The 9,857-nt window shown below is 38.9% G+C and overlaps 1 non-coding gene across 1 annotated transcript; it reads right to left on the bottom strand.

Annotated features, from left to right (window-relative positions):
* Positions 1–4,466: 4,466 nt before the first annotated feature.
* On the bottom strand, positions 4,467–4,538 carry trnac-gca (transfer RNA cysteine (anticodon GCA)). The gene has a single exon. It is a non-coding gene; the product is annotated as a tRNA-Cys (tRNA).
* Between the last annotated feature and the right edge of the window lie 5,319 nt (positions 4,539–9,857).

Genomic DNA, 9,857 nt, shown 5'->3' with positions numbered 1-9,857 from the left:
GGTCAATGACCCAGAGCCTTAACCACTTGAACCACCACTGCCCTATATGTGGGGTACAGCAGGATTGGGGAACATCATCCTCACTTAGGTAGATGGAAGCAATCATTATCACAGTCCACCAAACTCCATTATCCTTCTCTGTCATAATCACACATATACACTATATTGCCAAAAGTATTCGCTCACCCATCCAAATAATCAGAATCAGGTGTTCCAATCACTTCCATGGCCACAGGTGTATAAAATCAAGCACCTAGGCATGCAGACTGTTTTTACAAACATTTGTGAAAGAATGGGTCGCTCTCAGGAGCTCAGTGAATTCCAGCGTGGAAGTGTGATAAGATGCCACCTGTGCAACAAATCCAGTCGTGAAATTTCCTCGCTCCTAAATATTCCACAGTCAACTGTCAGCTGTATTATAAGAATGTGGAAGTGTTTGGGAATGACAGCAACTCAGCCATGAAGTGGTAGGCCACGTAAACTGACAGAGCGGGGTCAGCGGATGCTGAGGCACATAGTGTGAAGAGATCGCCAACTTTCTGCATAGTCAATCGCTACAGACCTCCAAACTTCATGTGGCCTTCAGATTAGCTCAAGAACAGTGCACAGAGAGCTTCATGGAATGGGTTTCCATGGCCGAGCAGCTGCATCCAAGCCATACATCACCAAGTGCAATGCAAAGCATCGGATGCAGTGGTGTAAAGCACGCCGCCACTGGACTCTAGAGCAGTGGAGATGCGTTCTCTGGATTGATGAATCGCGCTTCTCCATCTGGCAATCTGATGGACGAGTCTGGGTTTGGCAGTTGCCAGGAGAACGGTACTTGTCTGACTGCATTGTGCCAAGTGTAAAGTTTGGTGGAGGGGGGATTATGGTGTGGGGTTGTTTTTCAGGAGCTGGGCTTGGCCCCTTAGTTCCAGTGAAAGGAACTCTGAATGCTTCAGCGTACCAAGACATTTTGGACAATTCCATGCTCCCAACTTTGTGGGAACAGTTTGGAGCTGGCCCCTTCCTCTTCCAACATGACTGTGCACCAGTGCACAAAGCAAGGTCCATAAAGACATGGATGGCAGAGTCTGGTGTGGATGAACTTGACTGGCCTGCACAGAGTCCTGACCTCAACCCGATAGAACACCTTTGGGATGAATTAGAGCGGAGACTGAGAGCCAGGCCTTCTCGTCCAACATCAGTGTGTGACCTCACAAATGCGCTTCTGGAAGAATGGTCAAAAATTCCCATAAACACACTCCTAAACCTTGTGGACAGCCTTCCCAGAAGAGTTGAAGCTGTTATAGCTGCAAAGGGTGGACCGACGTCATATTGAACCCTATGGATTAGGAATGGGATGTTCATATCTGAGTCAAGGCAGGTGAGCGAATACTTTTGGCAATATAGTGTAGGTGCTGTGATATATTTTTGTACATTATAGTATATTAAAGTTTATATTAGTTTAAAATTTAAAAAAATAATCTTAAGCTCTCTCTCAAACATTCAAGTCAGAGTCATGTAAGATAAGGATTGTTGTGGCATTCTCTCACTTAAGCTCAAGGATTTCTGTTTTTCTAAACTTATTTTTCCATTTTAACAAAGATATTTCCACTTTATTGACAGACTATGTTCCTTGTTTTTTTTTTTTTTTTCATTTTATTTACGTCAGAACCATGGATTGCAGATGTGTCAGAAAGTTCAGGAATAATTCTTAATGGCCTAACAATGCACCAACTAATTTATTATGACTGATTGTAACAAATGTTTATTCATCTATTCAGACATTCATTATGCATGTACACACAACTGCATGTTACTTTGCTGCATGTGAGCTAAGGCAATGTCCTTTTATAAAACATTGAACTTTTATAAAACAATGAACCAACTGGTTCCTTACATGATTATACATTTAATAAACTACCCAAAATTTACCTGTTTCTATGTCTGCAGAAGTACCATACTACCTTTTGTACCATCGACCATACTGGTCCTCTCTCCTATAGCTAACACTAGTTAGCTATAGGAGTGTGTTAAGTGTGTAGTCTGTTTTGGAACATGTGATTGTGTTCACACTATAGTGTTATACGTACTATCAGCGTAAATTTTTACTGTGTGTATAAGCCTTTAAAAGGGTCTACAAATAGTCTATAGGGCTTGGACTCCATTCTCCCTAGTCATTTGCCAACAAGGCTTTTTATGTGTCTCTCCAGTGTCCCTCCATTACGCTGCTAACTTTACTAAATCCATTTCATCAATGGTATCATCCAATTCAGACTTCAGCTTAATCTCTTGTGTCATTTGTACATACTGTCCAAATAGCCAATGTGTCATACGTTGCACGAAGCAAAGGAATTAAGCAACATGACAAAAATATGAATATCAGTAGTACTATTCCTACAATGGTCCCTAGTCTAAACAAAACAGCCTTCCAGTTTGAAGAGAATAACTAAGAAAACCAATTATCTGACGGTTTATAAGTGTTTTCTATGTGCTCATCTCTGAGGTCTTTCAACTGTCTTAGTACCTTACTCAGATTACCTTCTGGGCCCGTATGCATAGGGATGTAGGTGAATGAACTCACAGTAGCTTTTCAATTCCTTCAAACGGGTGGGGCCTTAGGAAAATGAAACTGAGTGTAGGAGACAAACAAATGGGCACAAGTGGTGTAGATTGTGCACAGCGCTGTCACAGTTCTCTGGTCCCCTCGTTGGCATGAGACTGGGAGCTCGAGATGTTCTATCGTGGCATTTTTCCTGTGTATGCTGTAGGTGTCGCCAGGATGACCTTTAATGATCCGACCTTCTGGGCTCGTTCCACTTTCGCTTGAAGACCTTGACCTACACCCAGTCCCCTGGTTGCACAGTTCTCAGCTCTTCATCGATTTCACTCATTCTTCCTTCAGTGGCACCTTTCACCTGTTGGAATATAGCTCGATGTATTTCAGTTAGATGCTTTACATAATTACCAAGTTCATTTTTGAGCTGCTCAAGCGGAGGACCTTTATAAGGTCCTCATAAGTATGTTACAGGCATTGGTCGTCCAGTAAGCTTTTCATGCGGGGTTAGATGCGTCATTCGGTTAGTTTGCATTCTCATACTCATCAATGCTAATGGCAAAGCTTGTACCCAATTCATCTTTCCAGCCTCACAAATCTTAGCTAGTTTAGCCTTCAATGTTCTATTAGCTCTATCCACCATTCTCTGTGACTGCGGATGATAGACACAACCCAATCTGTGCTTTATCCTTAAATACTGGAACACTTTTCGAATCACTTTGTTCACAAAATGAGTACCATTATCTGAGCTAATTTTGTCAGGGATCCCAAACCTTGGAATAAGCTCTCTGCACAGAACCTTAAGGCCTGGTCACACTACAAGACTTTAACCGTCGGCAGATCGCTTTGCTGTTCAGACTACATGACTTCACTCTATGTCTTTTTGTCCTTGTGGTGTTCACACTACGCAACGCTTTGTAAATGATCCACAAGAGGGGGTCGCACACCACATGATCTGACAACAACTCTTGTCACTGAACGCCGTCCCCAAACCACGTTTTGTCACGAAAACACATGCAACAGGTGGATCCGGAAATGACACGAGACTTTCGGTAATAAATGTTGTGTCCACACTATTTTTGAAGCCATGTTGCTGCTGTTGCTTTTCTTCCAGTGACCTCAACTCAGTTGACTTGCTCTCTTATTGGCTGGAGGTCGTAGCTACAATTGACACCATGTGATGTCGAGTCGGCTGACCGTCCCAGATATTTAACATGCCAGATATCTGGATTTTGTCTGAGAGGTGTCAGCGACGCGTCAGTGAGCCTCTTTGATGCGTCATTGAGGAGTCCTGGGGAAACCTGGTGTCACCTGAGCCAGGTGTCAATAGGTCTTACATATTCATGAATAGTCATTGATTATTCAGTGAAACAGAGGCTCTGTTGAAAAAAGTTAGGCACATCAGTCATTCATTCATTCATTTATTGTCTATACCCACTTATTCCTAGGACTCCTAGGGTCACGGGGGTCTGCTGAAGCCTATCCCAGCACACATAGGGCGAAAGGCAGGGGTACGCACATCAGTCACTTTACCCCAAATAAAAGGTCTTTCTGAGTGTTATAATTTAGCTGTTTTTCTATGGGCCCACACCCAAGACTTTCCTGAACTCAGTCCTGTGTTCAAAACAATCTGCAAGGTTTGTTTATTCTCCATTTTCACTGTTTTTCTGCTAGAGTTCAAAATTCTATTTTCGTGTATGTGTATTTTGACATAAGCTTAAAAGTCACACATGAATCTAACATACTTACATCAGCCATATTATGAAAGCCCAGTTTGTGCTCTATGTAAAGTTGAAATGTATTAGCTACTACATTGGTAAAGATTTGAAATTTACACAAATTTAAGAAGAGCCCAGATTCACTGCAGATCTTCAAAAAGGCCTCAGACCCCAGAGGGTTAAAGGTACCCCAAAGTAAGCCCAGCAGAGGGCACCTGGATTTGAACCAGGGACCTCTTGATCTGCAGTCAAATGCTCTACCACTGAGCTATACCCCCACAGGTAAAGGCTATCAACTGACAACAGGTGTATTCTAAATGGATGCACTTTCAAAGTGTTTTAAACCTGTCATTTTAATATTGGACCAAGGGTTCATAGATTAAAAGTCAATCCGCAGTTTCCTCCTGCCATGGGATTATCTACACATGACATCATTTGTAGGTTTGGTCATTTCCAGACGACTTTTAATGTTGTAAACTGTTAACCAGTTAAGGATACCTGAATCAGTGGAGTCAGGCAGGGGTACACGGATTCGTCCAGGGGACCTTCTGATCCGCAATAAAATTCTCTAACACGCACTCTGCTTGGTCCCAATGAAAAGAGTGTCAACTGGTCTAGGTGGTCTACTGGTGTGGGAATTATTTGTTACAATGAAAACAGTCCCTGCTGGTAGATGTGGCATAATGATCAGGGCAATATATTACTGTGAAGACAGTCCTTGTTGGTGCCGGGTGTGTGGAATTTGTTCATAGCAGATGCTGGGCAACTTAACACAAATCAATCTCCACTTGAAAGCCAAAGCCTATTTGAGCATCTTTGCTATCCAAGAGCATCCCTTCAAGGTGACAATTTACCCATCTTTGTAAATTCACCACGTTGTGTAATCCATTCCATGGATAAGTTAGGCTGTCGGAGGATGAAGGTAGGTCTTACCCTGGATAAAATACCATCCCAAAATTCATACTATGATAACTAATACATTAACAAACAGAAAACCCAAAACAAATGGGTTAGTGCAAAGGGCACTATTTACACACACACACACACACACACACACACACACTGACAGACCCGCAGCACAGGCGATCTCACCCAGTGTCCAGCTCTTCAAGTCCTGCAGAAATCCGCGGAAGTTTTGATAATTTTATGATCATTCCTAAATATTATACATTACATTAGTAATATTGACTGTCAGATACTGAGCCAGGAAGTGGTCACGTGATGAACGAACGAACGAATCAGACCCAAAGACGGTACTGACTGCAGAGCCGTAGCCTATGAGGCTGTCACGTGACGAGCAAGTTTCCCCGCACAGAACCAGATAGGATCTTGCGCATGCGCGGTCAATACAAAATGAACGAATCTCTCCCAAGTCATATTAAGGATTCATTCAAAATGAACGAATCTTTCATGAACGACACATCACTATCAAACACAGTGATTCATAAAAGCATTGTTAAACATGTATAAACAAAAAGTGACCGTGTGCCTTTATCATGAATTAAAGTTTAAACCTATTTTTCTCTACTAAGAAAAAAAGGCAGAAATCCCTTAGATTAACATTTCACATGGAAAATTGTGTCTTCTTAATTAGAAAAAATAATATTTTGTGTGCAGTGTATATGACTTACCAACATCAGCAAGAGTGAAAAACACCACGAAGAGGAACAACATTGTTTTCCTGAGTGTTTAGTTCAATCCTCTAGCTTTAGAAATGAATGTCAGTGTTACTATTTGATGTACATCTCCACCTCTAGCTCCACCTACTTGTATTTATGCATATTCATGATAACTGTTCTATACTGTATACTGTTTATATAAATCTGTAGAAATGTTTTTGTATTAATAAACAATGTGGTCCTAAGCCATGGATTCACTCGTACCATTTACTCAATTTTCCTGTGATATTTTGACATTGTTAGTTACATCACTTGTTTTTGCGTCTCTCTCTCTCTCTCTCTCTCTCTCTCTCATTAATAAAATAAGAATCTTTTAATGGATGGACATTCAGGAATTGTTATAATATGTAATGAAGTCCTTTCTTTAGTAGTTGGTGTTTGTGACTGCACTGTGTGACACTGGTTGCATAGTGCTACTTTCCATTTGTAATTTTACAGATTGTTCTATTGCCTCATTGTTCTGTGAAATTCTATCTAAGACAGTTTTACTGGATTAAATGTACTTAGCAGTGGTATTTATTGGTTTTGTGTACAGAAATCTGTTTTGTTTATTTACCTTCCTCTGTGTGTCATTTGTACAGCAGAAGGTGGCTTATTGTTAGACCCATTAAAAGAATAAGGTTTATTTGAGAATACAGAAGAAATATTCATACAAAAGTATGTCTTCATAACCCCCATATATTTCTCTTTAAATACTGCTGAATTTGTCATTTTCATGTTTGAAAGCAGCTATAAAACTCAACTCCACTGAATTGGCCATTAAGAAAGTCCTGTCCTACATCTTGTCCTAACAGGGAAGTAAAGACACAAAATTACCTTAAATTTACTTAAATACTTGATTATTAATCACAAGATAATATTTGAAACCAAAATACAATTAAGAAATAATTCTTAGTTGTTGTTTTTTTTTTATCTTTCCCACACTGAACACTGTGTAAAACAGTAGAAAAAAGCAGTTATTTATAAAGGCTTTTTTCTCTGTAATACTTTAATACATTGTGTTAGTTTTTGCCTCTTCAAGGCAGTGGTGGTGAACTTGCTGTTGTTCACTGCAACAAACTCAAAAGATTCAGTGCTGCCTTCCATGATATAGTGTTGGTATATTGTATATTGTAAAATTCTGCTGTGATGATTGAAGGATCCTCAATGGTGGATAGATAGACCCTAATCATCTTTCTAGTGGTTTTCATTATCTTCCATAGAGTCTTCTGCTCTGACACGGAGTGCAGTTTAATATTAAACAGCTGAATAGTTTCACATGATGCTATCAATATTTCCCTGAATGTAATGATGAGGATGGGAGAGAGGGGTCTGCTCTCCTATCTCTACATGAAATTGAGACACTTCTGGGATTTTCTGGCTCAGATAAGATTCTATGTGATGCACCATAAAAACTGTCATCACTGTGATGCCAACAGTCATGTATTTTTTAACCTGTGGATTGTTGCTTTTACATGGCTTTAAGCCTCTTCTTCTTCTTTCTGCATGTAGACTCATCAGAGCATCTAAAGAAATCCCCAAGAAGATTGAATACCAAAATAAGGAAAAGCTACTTTTAAAAGATATATTAATAATCCCTCTCTAAACCAAATATTATACCATTAATGAATGCAAAATATTTAACTAATTTTTACTTTTCAGTCACTGATGAACTGTCAGACAAAGACATCAGATAGTATTGCTGCCTCACAGTTCCATGGTCCCCAGTTCGAGATTGAGCTCAGGTTTCCCTCATTTCCAGTGTTGCCAAGAAAAGCTATAGATCTCTGAACAGGATAAAGTGGTTAATGAAGCTTAAAAATCAATTAGCTATCTCCTAATAATCCAACATTTGTCAAACTATAACATATTTATGAACCCTTTATAAATTGCAAGAGAGACAGAATTTGCCAAAAAATAGCATGTAAATAGCAGCTCAACATCATCAGCAGAACTGCTTTCAATATAACAAAACTGTGTGAAAGTTTTTGTACAGTGCAGCTGGATTTCCTGTCACTGTGGGCGCCAGAGCACAGTAGTATAGAGCAGAGTCTGATACAGCAGCAGAGGAGATGATCAGATCCACTTGTTTAGTTTTATCATCAGCTTTAGCAGACATTCTTGGGTCAGGTTTGGAAATTAAATTTCCTTTTTGGTCAACAATAATAAGGAACTCAGGTTTAGATTTTGGATATTGCCTGTACCAGTGCAGGTAGTTTTGTGTAGTAAAGCTTGATTTGTATTTGCAGGACAGAGTAACATTGTCACCTTCATCTACAGCTTTATGAGGGAAATCTGGCTCTATTGAATCTGCCATGGAGTCACCTGTCATAGAGAAGAGAACATAATGTTTTAATCTTTAAATAATCAACAGGAAATACTTAAGTCAGACCCACACTCTGCATTTTCACACTGCATCACCACACAGACTAATATTTAATATAATATAGTTAATATTTCTGTAATAAGAAAAAGTCAATGTTAACTCACCTAGTGAAAGCCACAGATACATGAATATAACAGTGAACATGATGACTGGTCTTAGCTCAGTGAAAATAGTGGAGATCTTTCTGTAATCTAATATGTTAACACCATAAAGCTTCAAAATTGCTCCACCCCACAGCATCACATGACAGTGTCACCAATGTTGTTGTCAGATTGTTGATTGTTACTGAAACATCCTGGCTTTACATTCAGCCTCATATGGGAAACCTGTCCAGAGGACATTTAAGTAAACACATACTGAAAGCAGGAAATAAAGTTTTGTTGTAAATCTGAAAAATAAAACTTTCCTGTACTCATGACAGCATCAGAAGAAAAGAAAGAAGAGTAAAGGCAGATTTACAGATAAGTTTCCAGTTTTCAGTGTTTCTGACACAGAAGGTGCTTTTGCTTGTCAAAGAAATGACATTAGATGAGTATTTATTCTTATGACAGTTTAGTGTTAAGTGGACAGTTGTGTTGTTTAATCAGAATGGTATCTCTGAAATTATCTTAGGCACTAAGAGTAACCAGGGCAGGGGTTAGGATATTATATCAGCAGTATGTATGATAGAAGAACAAGTATACTCTATGTCACAAAGGTTTTACTGTGAAAAGTAGCTTCCATCATCTCAGAGAATGTGAGCAGGTTGTGTGGTAGTGTCTCTAGTACTTAACCCACAATAAGATAAGTGTCTGCGCCATCTTGTGTTCACTGAAGAGAAAAACCTTAACACACTAATAAATAAAGCCCTGCAAAAAGGTCATACAGCCACACATATTGGATTTTTAATTTTTATTAGACCTTATATTTAAATTGTATTTACAGTTTGGGGTGTCATCCATTTCTCTCTTAAATACTGCTGGGTTTGTCACTGTATCTTTGTTTTTTTATATTTTCTTTACATTACTTAATACAAAGCAGAAAAAATTAATAATATGGAAACAGATGTTGAACACGGTTGTAAAACTCAACAACTAAACTAAATTGGCCACTGAGAAATGCTTTATATTCACATGATATACTTTCTGTCCTATCAGGGGATTAAACACATACAACTGCCTTTAGATAAATTTACTTAGATGCTTGGTTATGAATCTCAACATAATATTTTAAACCAACATACTTTTATGAAATGATTCTTAGTCTTTTCTTCAAATGTTCTCACACTGAATACCAAAACAAACCAATGCAGTAATGAATGATCCAGTTCTAGTCAACCGTAGTGTTTATAAAATCTGATGACACTGATAATGCATGATGACAGGATAATGCTAGGTGAAGTGCAGGCCAGTTGGTGGGTGCATGTGTAAAAGTTTAGGATTTAAAACAAAACAAGAAAATCTAAATAAACACCATATAAAATAAATAACAAAACTTCACATCAGACGCACTTCAGCAGTTCATTATTTTCTGTGATTTTGTGCACCATAGTTTATTAGCTTTTTTTATACCAT

Source organism: Hemibagrus wyckioides, unplaced genomic scaffold (genome assembly GCF_019097595.1).
Source record: "Hemibagrus wyckioides isolate EC202008001 unplaced genomic scaffold, SWU_Hwy_1.0 Contig15, whole genome shotgun sequence".
NCBI lineage: Eukaryota > Metazoa > Chordata > Actinopteri > Siluriformes > Bagridae > Hemibagrus > Hemibagrus wyckioides.
This window is presented reverse-complemented; position numbering and strand designations above follow the sequence as displayed.